Source organism: Drosophila nasuta, chromosome 3 (assembly GCF_023558535.2).
Source record: "Drosophila nasuta strain 15112-1781.00 chromosome 3, ASM2355853v1, whole genome shotgun sequence".
Classification (NCBI taxonomy): domain Eukaryota; kingdom Metazoa; phylum Arthropoda; class Insecta; order Diptera; family Drosophilidae; genus Drosophila; species Drosophila nasuta.
The window spans coordinates 46,901,594-46,918,623 of record NC_083457.1 but is presented as its reverse complement, the minus strand read 5'-3'; positions in this window follow the sequence as shown (position 1 = coordinate 46,918,623).

Sequence of the window (17,030 nt, the reverse complement as noted above, 5' to 3'; positions counted from 1 at the left end):
GATTAACTTTTATTATGACCGCAAATTAGTTGTCCTCGGCGCGTTGATGACGACAATCGACAATGATGACTTATTTACTAGCCAAGCGGAGTTCAGCAATGAAATTACACCGAGTACATAGCTGGCAAAGTTGGCCAACTTGACAGAATGCTGCGTCTGGCTCTGGTTTATGTAAGCTTAGATAGCACAACTGCCTGGGCTTTTCCTTATGCCGCAGACTCTCTTTTGTATACAACATACATAACACACACACACACGCACTCAGTCAGCTATGTAGACAGAGAGATGTGAACTAAAAGCAACCCTTGTTGCGGCTTTGCTGAGCAAGCTGAGCAAGCAGCAAAAGCGAAAAGTGCAAGTGGTTGCCCTCTCGTCGTCCGCTCTCCTTCCTCCTCTGACGATGGGGCGTGGCCTCACTCGAATTGGAAACTCATCAGGAGCACTCTCAGGGCAACAATAAGAATAAGGATAACAAAGCGCTGTCTTTGTCAGTATGTGTGTGTGTTTGTGTGTTATCCTCGCATTGTTTTGTCAGCCTTTTTGCGCTGCCATTTGTGGGTTTTTGCCTTCAAAAGGATTACGACTATGACTACTCCGCATCCTGCATCCTTGAGTCCTTCTGCTGCTGCTGCTTCTGTTGCTGCCTCTGCCAGCGAGTACATAAAACATGCTCATATAAGCGTATAAATATGTGATAATAATGATTAAAAGTTCTCATCATGCCATCATCATTTATGCAAAGGATTTCGTATCCTTCTGGCTCCCTTTGCTTCTGTTTGTATTGGTATTCGTTTCGTGTATGTGTGTGTGTCCTTACATTTTTATTTGGCACCACAAAGCTTAGCGACGGCTTCTGGCTTCTGGCTTGAATTCGACTGCGATTTCAATTTGCCAGTTGTCACTGCGTATACTTAATTTCATATATATGTACATATGTATTTGTGTAGGAGGGATCCCTTTGTCGCCAACATAATGCATATGAGGACAATTATTTGATGAGTGGGCTGAAGAGGGACGAGTATTTGTACTGAATCCTTTACTTGTCAAATCAAAAAGGGGTCACACTTCACACTCTTTTGGGTGGGATTATTTTCGTACCTAACAATTTCAATTCCATTTCCAGTCGCTGTTGCTGAAGACAAAGTTGAAAACAAACAAAAGTTTTAATTGTTTTTCGGCGGCAGAATTGAGAATCATTCGAGCTACTATTGTGTGTTATAAAAGTGTTTGCTGAATTGGAAATATGTAAATGATTTGAGTTTTGTTTTGTGCTTTATTTCAATGTTTTAGCTTTTCGTGGCTTTCATCGTGCTCTCAGCAAAAGGACTCTGAATGTTTATTTGGCCTGAATGTTGCCATTTTTTGGGTTATAATACAAGTTATTTGTAGAGTGAGAGATTTATCTATATCCCATATCTATTAGACTTCTGCATGATATTATCTATTATTTATCATGTTTTTATAAGAACAACTTTAATAATTAAATACTTTTTAATTCAAAATCACTTCTCTAATGTTGTCTTTAAAAAGAGTCTAAATAAAAAGAAGAATAATAATATTTGAATTGTAAAATTATCGAAATTCAAGATTTTTTTCATTTATGTTTTTTTATAACAACTTTCATTCACATTTTTAAATAGTGTATGAAAGTTGTCATCTATATTTCATAGAGACCTCCCTCATATTTATAATGTCAAACTTAAAATATCTTTTTAAGTAAAATGTTTCCTTTGTAATTTGTATTTTTTCTTCTATATACTATATACATCTAATATTTAATTATTAATATTTCTTTAAATCAAGTTTAATAAAAAAAAAATTTCTAATGTTAGAAATGTAAATAAATAAAAATATCACATTTATTATTATTTATTAGAAAAGTGTGAAAAGTATTCCTTTTGTATGTTCCATAGTTGCATATCTAATTCTTATTTAAATATATTATTTGTTAATATAATATTGTTCTTTTTTTATAATGCGAAATTTGCTAAGGAATTATATGATTTTCTATACTCCTTAATCGCAGCTTTAAATAATCATAAAATATAATATTAATTATTCAAAAGAGTAATAATAAACTAAGAGATTAATAATATACAATTTATGTTGTAATATTAGATCAAGATCTTTAGTTAAGTGATCATATTTTTCGAACAAATATTTAAGAATATAAAGTGCAAAATTGCACTTACATATATCTTTTATTCATTTTTTGGATGAAGACAGTTTAATAACATAAAAACAAAATTAAATTAGAATGAATAAATATTATAAAAATTCAGTTTGTAAAATTTCTGTTATATGTTTATAGAATTTATGAACTAAGGAAATTAAATAACATGCAAATTATTATTATTCGTTATGCGTTAATATGTTAAATATTCATAAAAACATATAAATTATTATTATTATTTTGTAATTTTTATTTTCATTTATGTGTTAGATGTACATATATTTTACAGATAAACAAACGTAAAATAAATAATATGTTTGGAAACATTATTTTTTAGATAAAGAAATATAAAACAAATAAATTAAAAATATTTGTTTTTATAGGTATTTAGAATGTTAAATTGCAATATCTTTTTTCCAAATGTAATTCGACATTTACATTTATTAAGGAACTTCGATAAAACCTAATCGTATCAAAAGGCTACTCGCAGGCTCTGTAACAGGGACAAAGAGTCTTCTTCTTCTTCCTCCAGGACGTGAAAATGCCAATGGGGAATGGAATTGACAGGCGCATCATTATATGGATATCATTATCGTGTACTCGAATCGAATGTGTATCGGCATGAGACGACGACGACGACGATGTCGACAATGGATGTCGATTGCACGTTGAGTTGCAAAAAGAAAAAAAAGAAGTAAAAATAAGGTAAAATGTCACAAGATGCTGCCGACGTATATGTTTCGATGAGGGCGTGGATGGGCAATATAATAAAGCGCAAACATTTATACACGACACTCGATGGGAACGTTATAGCTATAGCATAACAGAACTCTGAGTTCAGAAGCAGAGAAGTTCATGAGCCACGACAACCGCCGCCACCAAGTCAACTGTCGATATCAGCTGCTGCCCACCTCCCCCTCCACCCCTCTTGACTGTTCTCCTCCCCCACCCACTCTTGGCTGTTGGCAAACTGAATGCGAATTCTGTTTGCTATCGATTTTCAACAGAGGAACGTTTATTATTTTTATTATATGGCAAAGCAGCAAAGCAAGCGAGGCGGAGGGTGGCTGGCAAATTATGGGCTTTTCATAACGTTAACAGTCGCATAAATACGCTCTTTGTGTCAACCAAGTAGAAAAAATGCGATAAAAGATTATAAACTGTGTGTGTGTTGGTTGGTTTGGTACGTTGCCTGGCTCTGACTCTCTGGCTTTTGCTTTGGCACAGGCTGCTGAGCTGAGAGGTGGAAAGGGGGACGACGACATCTGTTTCCGACATCTTTTAATAAAATTTTCATCTTTATTACGAAACGATTGTTTTATATGCGCCCTGCGCCCAGTTTCTACACTCGACACTCGACACTCGACACTACTTCCAACTAGAGAAACGTGTCCACATCGAGGCACGAAGCAAAAGGAAGTTCTCTTTGCGGCTCCGCGATCCACAACTTGAAGCGTCTCTCCGTTTTCCCTTGGGACCCAAACAGGAAGTAATTAGAATGAAGCGATTTTTAGTTGCCAGCGTCGTCGACAAAAGTTTCTGCAAGTTTTCCATTTCTTTTATTACATTTTTCACAAAGTTTTATGCAAACTCGCCGCGAGTTCATAATAACTTCAGTCCATGAAAATTTAATTTTATTACACAGCTTTTTTTTATTCTGTTTTTCTTTTTTTTTTTTATTTGCGTACGTTGAGTATGTGTAAATTTTTGTCAAAAGTGGACAGTAAACAGGTGCTTGTATTGAAATAATTGCGTACTTAATTGCTTAATTTATTAATATTACACAATGCATAATTATTAATGGACTGCGTGTGTGTTTGTGTGTGTGTGGTTGGTTTGCGGTTTCCGCTGCTGTTGCATTTCGTGTCAACGTTTTTAAAGTATTGGCCAAATTATTTAGTGGTCAGTTGTGTGGTTAAAGGCAATGAAATCGTTAAATCCATTTAATATATTTATTTATATTTTTTCAATTATAGAAATAGGCTTTTTATTGAGTGTAATCTATGAAGTCTCCGACAACATTAAGAGTTATGTGTTGCCATATTAATTTTTATTTTTTTCAAAGTTTTTAATGTATTGGCCAAATTTTTAATGTGTGGTAAATACTAATAAAATTATGAAGTCCATTTTATAATTTTTTTTTTTTTTAATTGTGTGTATCGTCTTTTTATTGAGTCTTTTCATCGATGTGTGAACTATGAAAGTTCGTCACATTAAAGGGTTAAATTTTGCTATATTCATTTTCATTTTTAGCCACCTTTTTAAAGTATTTCAAGTAAGTTATTTAGTGGTCAGTTGTGTGGTGAATAACAATGAAATCATTAAGGTAATTTATTTATTTATTTTTAAATTATAGAAATAGACTTTTTATGAAGTCTTTGCATCGATGAATGAGCCAACATAAAGGGTTAAATTTGGCAATATTTATTTTCAATTTTGTGAATTTTTATACCCTCTATCCATAGGCTCGAAGGGTGTTATTACTTACGAAAATATAGATTTGTGATTTATGGTAATTACAATAATAACTTTAGCTTTTGTGGATCCTAAAAATTTGGTGATCGGACAAAAAATTTTGGAAATTAATTAAAATTAAAAAAAATTAAATATGGAAAAAACGTCAGGTATATTTTGAAGTTTATAGTATATTTTTATTTATATTTTTAAAGTAATAATATATCAACATACTAATTTTAGTATATGGTATTTTTTAGTATTTTGTCTGCATATTTTGTTCTTTGTGGGATATTTTGAACGTAATAATATATCGATATACCAAATGTAGTATTCGGTATGTTTCAGTATTATGTCGGTATATTTTGCACTATTTGGTATATTTTCAAACGTAACAGTATTCGATATACAAATTAAAGTATATGGTATAATTTGGTATTTTGTCGGTATATTTTGTAAACTATGGTAATCGTATATCGAATTTCAAATACAGTATTCGATACATTTCAGTATTAAGTCGGTATATTAATTTGGTATATTTTCAAAATAATATCTCTTTCGCTTTTATTTAAAATGAAAAGCGGATATCTCACAGTCAAGCACATCCGACTGCAGTTTTCTTAATTGTTTTTTTTTTTTTTTTTGTGAAATGCGGCTGCCCAGAATTTTTGCATTGATGTTCGCATGAAGGCGCAGAATAAACCAACTGGAAAATTTGCATGTGGCTATTCACAATTTTTTTGCTCGCGTCCAAACAACAATAAGAAGAGCGAGAGCAATAAATAAATAAACAAAGTGCACAGCAGCAGCAGCTTTAATCAATGCAAGCAAAAGAATCGAAAGAGAGATTCATCCAAAAAAAATAATAATAATAATTATATTAATTAAATCATTAATATTTTGATTGCATACAAATTGCATAATTAGTCAAAACTAAATGACAGCAGTTGAGAAAGGATGTGCAGCTGAAGGAAGTGAAGGAAGGGTAAAGGGAAAAGAAAACGAATGTGTTGTTGTGATTAATAAAATAACACAAACGAAAATACAACGAAATTTGACAGCTCAAAACAATAACAACATCGGTGGAAGCATTAAAGAAGGGATGTTTTGTTGTTGTTACCTTTTTTGGGGCGTTAAATAAAAAGGCGCATCACTTGACGCCGCGGCTGCTACAAGGACTCGCAATTGTGGCAGAGATACAGACAGAGAGAGTGAGAGAGAGAGAGAGAGATGGAGAGAAAGGACAGACAGAGAAAGGTAGACAGAGGTCAGACAGTGGGCAATTGTTGTTGCAGCCTTTAAGGCGTATAAAGATGCCACAAGATGTTGCAATCGCAACGTGTGAACAATTTAGGGAAAACGAAACGAAGACATTGCCGCGATTTGATGTCCCTCGCCCTTGCAAGGGGGTTGAGACATCACCCAAAAGGACTTTAATTAATTTTTATATTTGCCGTTTGCCGTTTGCTCGCTGCTCTGTTTGGTCCCATTGTGTTGACCTGAGTTATGTGACTTGCTGTGGGCATTTGGCAGCATTGTGAAGTGCAGTTCTTAAGATCGATTTGCCCAGGCGGAAGTAACTTGAAAATTTATGTTTCCCTTTGCGAGCACTTAATGTATCACACACACACACACACACACATACATGAGAATCGATGTTGAATTGCTTTGTTCGGACGTGGTAAGTAATTAGTCAAAAATTAGCTAGCCATGTGATTTACTCAAGTGTGGAAGAAGTTCTGAACCAAAAGGAGTAAGGAGGAAAATGTGTAAGTGATTTTTACGTGTCGCTTTTGGGAAAACACTAATTATATTTGGTACAATAGGATTTCATTTTTATAAGGCTATAAGGTTTTTAAAATATTGTTGATGTTCTAAATAAGAGGACTAATAATGAATGTCTGTTAGTGATGTTTTTCTTGTTCTATTTTGAGAAAACTTAAATGGTATCATTATCATGTTATCACGATTAGACATAAAAAGGTATTGATCATTTAATGGGTTAAGAAGTTGTCTATAGGAGTGATGATGAAAGTCTGTGTGATGTTTTCTTATTTGATCTTCTTATACTAGGAATTTTTTATGAAGAATTTATTCTACTATGACCTAAAAGAATATTTTTTAAGAATTATCTTTCTTTCTAAGAAAGTCAAAAAGAAAGTTATTTATGTATAACATAATTTTGTATGCGATATTATAGATTATTTTTATATTACCTGAAGTCAAAGCTATTTAGTTATTATACGATTTTAAAGAATTTTTCTTATTCTTCTATAAGAAAATGATTTCATAAGAGTAATGATGCCTTCTGCGATAGGATTTAGACTGTATAGATCAATTGTCTAGTGTTTAAGAAAGAACTAATGAAGAAAGTCTGTAGCCCTACATTATGAAAAAACGATATATGTAGCTTTTATGACGTACTCGTATATGTTTATACGATAATCTATCGTTAAAGTATTTGAACAAATTATCTAGGTCTTATTGTATTATATATTATAAGTATTATATTATAATTTGTAATTATTAAACTATATTTAAAAGATTTTTCATATATGATGTTATTATTATATTTTCTTTTAAAAATATCTAAAAAAAAAAAGTCAGTCATGTTAATAAGATCTTTGATGGTTACTACAATGAAACTACAATGAATATTTGATATATTTAAGAAATATTTCGGTATATTATATTTTAACCTTAATTATATTATACCATACTCTCTTGCTTGTAAATGGATGGGTAGCGAATAACTCCAAGCTTTCTCAATTGTATTTTTTTGGATATGACATCTAATATTATATTTATAATGCTACTATAATAGGTATATCTAACCTAATATAACCTTTTATATATTATATCAATATTTTTGTATATTAATTTGGTATACTTTAACAATAATAATAATAATGCTTCTATAACATAATTAATATAACCTTTGGTACTTTAACAAGAATAATACCACACTCTTTTGTTTGTAGATGGCTAGCGGATAATTCACAGCTTTTCTAATTGATTTTTTTTCTAGGAAATGTCTAATATTTATAGTGCTGAGCTTAGCTAAATGTCTAATAGACTTATGGCACTTGTTTGATTGCATATCAGTGCTTAATAAGGAAGCCCTCCCCTTGGCGGCACATGATGCCCCCGCACCACCACCGAAAGAGGCAAATGTGACAGCGATGTTACGCTTAGTTATGTAACAGATTGCGTTGAAATGTATCATATTAGAGACCGAGAGAGAGATTGAAGACTCACGATTTAAGGGATGCCCAAGCATTTCGATGCGGTGCTAAATAAGTGAAAGGGTGGCTCGATAATTTGTCATACGTGGCCAATCTGCAAGCAGAAAGAGATTGTTATATAGAGCAATAGTTGGCTTATAAATGCGATTATGTTGCATACGATGCGAATGAAAATGATAATTAAATTTGTTATGGTCACGTGTTTGGGCGATGCTTAAACGGACTTATAAAAGACAAAAATGGGAAATATGAATTAATGATTATGATTCAAATGCAAAGCTGTCAAAACTAATTCAAATCCATTGCCCCAATTTCTAATAAAAATAACAAAAAATTCGACTGGCTATCGAAAGCATTTCTCGGTTTTCAATTAACTAGCTGCCAGAAGTTTGAGTGAAATCGTGTTTGCCTGAGGCGCAGCATTTTTTAATTAACCCGTTGATGGATCGCGCCCATTTTCATTTTCCATTTACCGTTCATCGTCCATCGTTTACCGTTTAACGTTTTTCACCTGCTGTCCATTGGCTGCATCTTTGATGGACATTTGGCGTCTGTTTCTGAACGGAAGCCTTCACAGCACATTTGGCATTTTGGCTTTTTCGGTTTTTATGTTTTTGCATTGCAACTTTACCTTTTTTTTTGTTTTTTGATTGCACATTTTAATTTAATTTCAAATTTTTTGCTACTTACACGATGTGGCATAGAATCAAATTGTCATTTCACTAGACAGCTGTATCACATAATTTGCTATGCAAACGATTTGTGTTTGCTTTTTGTTTTTTGATTTGATTGACATTTCAGGCGAGTTGCAATTACAATGAGTACAACAAAAAAAAGGGTTGCATTTGCATAATTAAGTAAATACGAATATGGAAATAATTATTATTTGCATTGGTTTTGTTTGCCAAGTGTTTCATTCTTTCGTCATTCTAATATGCTTACATGAAATTGAGTTTAAAGTTAAACTCAGTCAATATTATTTTTATAAATTCCGAATTCGTGCCTCAAAACTCTTTTATGAATTGCTTGATTAAACGCAATTTGTATAAAAGTTGAATACAAGCTAAAAAATGTATAATGAATCTTTTTAAAATGATTTGACTAATTCAATAAAAAGCTTTTCTAATGAATTTAGAATTTGAGTCAAAAAAATCGGTATACATCTTTTAAAGACTTTTTGACTAAACTTTGACTTGAAATAAATTTTTCAATTCAAGTTCAAACTTAAGTACATATATAATAAACCTAATAAAATTGAATTTGGAATTCTTGTGAAAAATTCGGTGTGAAGCTTAATAAATAAAATTTTAACCAGAGTTAAAAAATTCTATAAATTAATGTACCCACAATTTTCTATATTAATAAAATATGAACTCGAAACTCAAAATTTCTTTACATATATCTTATATCAGCATAATTTATTTTAATAAATTTTGATTTTGGGTAAAAGAAAAAATAAATGAATTTACTTAATATGATTTGACTCTACTACAATTGGCTGCTCCAATAAATTCTTAATTAACTGAAGTTTAGCAATTCATCATGAATCTCTTAAATTAATTTGACTACTATCAGCATAAATTAATTTTAATAAAATTTATGTTTAAAAACCCCTTTAAAAGTTTTCCAATTCCTTGACTAAATTGAACAGCAGCTTTTTTAATAAAGCTTAATTTTGAATTTCAAAAATGCATTAAGAATCTTCCCATAAATTCTTTAATTAAATTGCTAGCATTAGCTATTTGGATAACATACATATTTCTCTAGCTGTTTTCTTTGGATTTTTTGGTTTTTCTTGTTACTTTTTTATTACAAGTTTCTTTATTTTGAGGCAATAATATTATCAAAATAAAAAATAGCTAAAACCTTAATTTACTCTTATCAAAAATGTAGCTCAGTTCATTACGCATAACTGAGCAATACACGTCTCATAATATCGTGTGAAATACATATCTACATATCATAAAGATGTATATATATGTATATATAATTGTATGTAGCACGTCCATCCGCAGGTCAGTCGCTTAGTTCAATTAAAGCATATTAAATATGCCACAGTTCAGGCGCGCTCTGAGGGTTTCTCAAATTTCAATTTGCCAAAAACTACGACAAACTAAATTTTAGAAAAGACTTTTTACCATAAAAGATTCGACACTACTTAATTGAATCATTATTATTTATTACTTCATCGAACCTCATTCCGCTCCTGATCAGAGCACTTAAACAGAAATTCTTGTAGAAAAGAAATCTCAAATTGAACTCGACAGTCGAAAAGAAAAAGTCGCGCTTACACATTCGAAAGATAATATTGAAGAATATAAACGTGTTATCTGAATAGTTTTTATTAATTATCGTATTCAATTGTCTAGCTTAATTACCATAAAAAATGTGAAAATCTCATTAAACAATTATTCTGTGCACGCATTGATTAAATATCAATTGCAACATAATTAAAAGTCAGACGAGAGAGTTAATTATTTGAAGAGAATAAAAAACCCGCAATGGGTAAATTAAATTTTTATGTGTGAGTGAAGTAATTGACTAAATTTGCAAAAAAAGAACAAAAATTTATAATAAATGAAACAAGTCTCGTTCAACGAGCAGAGAAATAACATGACCTACATTGATGACGGCCCTAGGGTCACTTAGAATCAAAGAGAACAGACTGTGGGGTAGGTTTCATTTTTATGCAATACTATAATAAATTATATATGAATACGTTGTCCATTCAATTGCAAAGATGACTGACCAACCTGGTATAAAATGGGTGGGTATATCATACGAAAGGGTTGATTTATATGGTCTTATTTTTAATTCTAACAAAACAAACTTAATAAAGCACCAACATATTTATGGAAAACTTGGTTATATGGGTAGTTCTCTGGAGATACTATTTACAGTAAAAAAACATAAGCTGAAACTATTTTCAAGATAAGTAAAGGTTATTCTTAAAGCTATATTTAGAGCTAAGATTGAATTTAGAAACTTTATCTGCTTTACAATACAAAATATAAATTCGACAAAGTTTGTGGTTTGTTTGTTCACATTTGCAATTATCTTAAAACACAAAAATAATACCGAAATCATTCTTAACTCTAATCAAGAGCTATAAGATTAATATTTAAAGAAATGCTTTGGTATGTTTTTTTCACTATAGTTTTCGCTAGAGTATTACCTCATATATGTAACTTTTAACTTTTCGTAATCGATAGCTTGTGATCAAAAACAAAAGCTGTTTAGTGATCAAAATCAAAAGTATTTTAATGAAGTGAAATGATTTGATATAATTGCATGCTTCTCATTAAAGCAATGCTCTACTATAAATTAATTAATTAAACGTGCCTGTAATTAAGGCAAACAAGTTTCTCAAACATAGCTTGAAATTTGAGCTGAACCGCTCTGTATAAGTTCATGACGGAAATACTTATAACGAGTGCATGCTGTTATTAAATGTATTTAACATATGCCGGAAAGTATGCAACATTTTTTCCATACAGATTTTTGCTGCTGTTAAAAAAATTTGAATATTGTGTACATTGATCTGTTGCTGAATACATACATATTTGTAGAAAATTAGTTTTTGAAATATTTATTGCTAGAAAGAACTATTAGTTATACAATCAAGAAAAATAGGTAGAAATAAAAATTGGTACTATTTTTAATTTACGACTTTATATTAAGTTGTTTTGTTTCAAAGTAGTGTTTATAATAGAATTTATCTATTTTAAATGTGCAAGTCGTAAGCACTGCTATTTTAAAGTACACATCTGAAAAGTCCATTTGTATGCATATAATTCTTTATGTCTACTTTTTTACTAATGTAAAAAGTTCATAATTAGTTAAATGTATAATTAGCTGCAGAATTAAACTTTAAGTCTAAAAAAAGGAATATTAAAAAAAAATGTTTGTATATGGAAGTTAATAACAATAATATCAAGTATGAAAACTTAATGATATATTCACAAAATGTATAAAAAAGACTAAAATTATAGAAAGTGCGACTTAAAATAAATAATTTATAAATGCTATATATTATTTTTGTTAAGTTAAGATGCCATACAAGAAAATAGTACTAAGTATAATGTTGGAAGTTGGTCCAACGATCAGATCGCAGTAGTACAAGTGAAAAGACAAGAGTTGATTTCGTGGAAATTATATTAAACGTTTATTTGACAGTCAATTCATTTGCTGTGTTCTATTCTACTTAACGACTCAAAGCGAACTACTTCATTTGGCAATATTCTACATATATATCAATTTAGCTTAACTTAGAGTTACCAGATTATATTTTGTTTCTTACGTTAATTCGATAATTTCAAACATATAACATAAAAGTTTAAAATGCTTATTAACAAACTTAACCACTTAGCTCACTATGAGAAATTATTATATTATTTGGCTGGGAATCTGGTATATTTTGTACTCTATAGTATATATAGAATTTAGTGTTATATTAATATACTAAACATAGCCTTTGCTTTGATTTAGTTTTTTTGTGGTAAAATATTGCATATTTTAGTATTTTTGTGGTATATTTATTTAAGATATTGTTAAGACTAATACCGCACTGCTTTGCTTTTACTCAACATGGCTAGCTGGTATCTCAAGGTCGAGTACACTCGACTGTAGCTTTCTTACTTGTTATATTATATTCCAATAATTAATAATTTATATGCCCTTGAAAGCACACATACACATGTATCATATATATGAACCAAATTATAAAAATAACGTATTTAATATCTACATATGTCAAAATTCAATAACTGTTTTTATACACCTATTACAATTCTTAATAATATTAAATGGAGTTGCAAGATAAATCGAAACTTTTTGCTGATGCTAAGTGAATTAATGTAAAAAGTCTGCTGGTAATTATTTCCATATCAGCGCCTTTATTGTACGTTGGCGCGTTAACGACGAAAACTTTTCAAAGATTTCGCATGGCAAACACAGACATTTGAGGGGGTAAACGAAATCTTCCCCTCATTCAACTCAGAGTAAGCCCCAAAAAACAAAAGCGATATTAAAATGATGTCCTTCGTAGAGTAATTGAAAACACAAAACAAAACAAAACACGAAAAAAAAGTTAAGAAATCAACGTAGTAGTAAATGCTGTGTAAACCCCTCAAGCAAACTTGGCTTGGCTTCTAAACCAGCCGTCTGTGAATTATGGCCCAATAAGAGCAGGTCGAATGCGAGTAACGTTGACTGTTGTGTCTTGACTGTTTTGCAGTTGTTGTTTGCTTTGTAAACCCGTTTATAAGAGCCCATTTTACGTTGTTTTGTTTTGAGTAATTGAAATACATGTAAAAATTATTGCACACAATTTTGGCAATATTTTTATATGTACAATATTAAATAGACATATATCATAAAATATGAATAAATATAATTTTTTGTGCTAGGTCATATTTCATGTCTCATTGTTGCGTCTGATTTCCGATTCGCTTTGGCAATGAGATGCCATTTGATCTCAGATCTTTCAGATCTTTAGTAGGCTACGAAGCACAGATCTGAGGTAATTCAACTTTCAATGTGAAGGATTTTTTGGTTTTTGGGTTTAATTACATTCTGGTCACACCTTTTTCCGTTGACGCAAGTCACACCACATTTTTATTTTTTATCGCATGTGCGAGATGAAAGATAATATTTAATGAACATTTTCAAGAAATTATTATTAGCATAAACTGTCGTTAAAATATCCCTTAAGTTCGAAGTACGTAAATTCTATATATGGTATAAAAGTTATTAGTCTAAAACCGTTGCTAATCACCCATTAGAAAATTTAATTTGTGTGCTCTTTGAGCCAAACTTGAACTTGTCTGCAAAGTGGGGCTATTAAAATGAATCTGCCCTGGACAATTAATGGACACACAACTGTGCTGTCTTTATTTATATATTTTACTATAGTGTATCATAGCACATTTTGTGTTTTTTGTTTGCGCGACATTTTAATGTGCATTGTGGCCTTTTACAGACAGCAAACAAAAAAAAAAAAAAAGAGCAAACAGCAGCAATTATAATTATAAACAATATACATTTAATTTTTGAATGCCCGTGTCCAAAAATATGTAAATTCGTTATGCGACCACAATTAAAGTCGTTCTTGTCAAGCGATTATTAGATTAAGGTCTTTTTGCATAAGTGCAGCGATATCCTTGTGCCGCATTTCAAATACTGGAATACTGATGCAATCTCTTAAGTGTTTCGTTGTAACGGAGTTTTGACTCAGTTCCGAGTTGGGTTGAGGTTGGATCTCTCTCTCTCTCTCTCTCAGCTTTGTTGACACACAATAACCGAAACACTTGAGTTTCAACATTGACTGCAATGAACTTTTATAAATATTATACTATGGAACTTCCCAGTACTTCTTTACGCTTGGTTTCATTTCGACAAATTTTAGTTTATCTTAGAGTTAAAGAGTTGAGTGTTGTTGATTATGTTCTTCAAGCCGATTTGTTTCAATCTGTCCGGTTTCCGCTTTATGGCGATGAGCGCTATTATATATGTATATAGTAAGTATATCAATAAAAGTTTGAACTTTGTGATGCAATAGAACTCAGAATATGACATACTTTATGCATTTGTGCATTGTAATGCAGCCACATGCAAATCAAGCGATTCGATCGTTAAAAGCCCATTAAACATTGTATTTTAACTGGTTTTTTGAGTAAGTTAAAGTGAATACATTTTCTGATACATAGTATGATATGTTATCAGCAGCCACAACTTCTTCAGCATGTGCAGGAAGTTAAATACTTGTTATACCCGCTGGCCATTGGGTAAAAGAGTATTATATCAGTATATACATATCTAAATTATTACTGTACTACTAAATTACGACTGTCCTATGATCTCAGAGACTATATTACTTACTTATATTCTTCAAATATATGCTATGGAAATATGCATTTCGATATATTTTAGTACATGTATTAATTCGATATGCTTTAATTAATTTGTTGTTTATATTTGAAATGTACTGCATCGATCTACCAAATATTGCGCTCAGTGTATTTTTGGTATACTATTTAGATATATTTTCAATGATAATACCGCACTGTTTTACTTTTATTGGAATGCAGTATTTAACAGATATACCAAATATGCATTTTAGCATATTTCAGTATTTTATGGGTATATACAGTGTTTGTTTTTATTGAAAATGTTCTGCATCGATGTACCAAATATAGCCCTCAGTATTATTTCGGTATATTATTTACTTTCATTGGAATGAAGTATTTCACAGATATACCAAATATGCATTTTGGAATATTTCAGTATTTTTTAGGTATATTAATTCGATATACCTTTAATAAGTTTTTGGTTTCATTGGAAATATTCTGCATCGACGTACCAAATATAGCTCTCAGTATATTTTCGGTATATTTTTAATAAGTTTTTATTTTTAATGGAATACTAAATCGATGTACCAAGTATAGCCTTTAGTATATTTCGGTATGTTAATTTGGTACATTTTTAATGATAATACCAAATATGCATTTCGGTATACTTCAGTTTTTTTTTTTGGCATATTAAGTCGGTATATATTTCATAATTTTGTGTTTTTTTTTTAATTTTACTATATCATTGCACTAAATATAGCCTTTAGTATATTTCAGTATATGTAGTATATTAGTTTGGCATACTTATATGATAAAACCGAAATGTTTGGCTTTTATTAAATGCTAGTGTTCATGGATAAAAGCAAATATACATATCGATTCATTTCAGTAATTTTAGTATATTAAATTGGTATACTTAAATTAAATTTGTAGTATATTAATATGGTATACTTAAATGTTAATACCGCACTCTTAGTTTTAATGAGAACGGTTAACTGGTATCTTACAGTCAATCCGGCTTGCGTTTTTAACTGGTATCTATAAATAAATCTATAAATAAATGTTTTATTATGACTAGCATAACTGCAAATTAGCCGAGTGCAAGCTTCTGAACTGTATCTGTTATATAGTAGATATTGTTGTAATATAGTTCGTCAACAAGTGACGTCAAGAGCTGTATATTTTAATTCTTGTTTACAAACAATAACAAATGATTGTTGCTGCTTTACTATGCGTAAAACTCCTGATTGATTTGCTTAAGTGGTTAGTACACTGACAATACTTATTAATAATCGTATAAGTACATCTATTGAGGGCTTCGAGTATGGCTAACTAAGCGCGACGAAGTGCCTACTATGAAAAAATTTTCCACTTTAAATTGCCCATTTGTTTAGTGTTTATTAAATATTCATAATGTAGAATTTTCGCAACGTTGCCCTTCATGGTAGTAAGACTGCTCTGGTGCAATATACTAAGTTAATTAGGCTGGTTTAACTTATAAACTATTCCTTGGGGTTTTTCTTATGACGCCGGCAATCAAATTATGCATCAGCGAACTGATTAAAAAGGAATCTGGCAAATGTCGAGTTGAATATCCTTCAAACAACACAGAAAAAAAAAAAAAAAAAAACGCTTAACGATTATAGACTAAAGTAAACAATGTAGGAAGCAATTGAGGCACTCAATGAATGCTTTTTCTGGTTAAGATCAGTTTACGGTCACTAAACTAGAACCACAGGCGATAAACGGCAAGTGACTCAGCAAAAGTTGCTGTCGCGACTTCAAAATTTAAAGTAAAAAAAAACGAAAAAAAAAACCAAAAATCCCCTTGCGCACTTCAGAGTGTAAAGCGAGTAGAAATCAACAAAAGGAAAACTCAACATAGCGTGCAAAAAAGAAACAACAACAAGTATCATATCGTTTATTCACCACGCTGAGAACGAGCAGCGACGTCGACGTTAACGTCGCTTGATCGCGCAACTGCGCCATGTACTCGCAGATTGCCAAATTTTATTCGACTGCGACGTCGGCAGCGAGGATTGCGCCAAGTGATAACCCAACACACACACACACACAAACAGACAAATAAATGACACGAGCGCAAGCTGAGATTTGCACACACACACACATGCACAGCAGCCGACTCAGCTGTTGGCTCGGCTCCGATGCTTAGTCGAAGGCAGTTGCTGCGCTTGCTGCTGCTGCTGCTGCGACTGCAGCGGAGACTGAGCTGCGGCTGAGCTACGACGCCGACTTAAAGTCTTGCGTTTTGAACAAAAACGTCTTGCGACGCTGTTCGTCCATTCATGC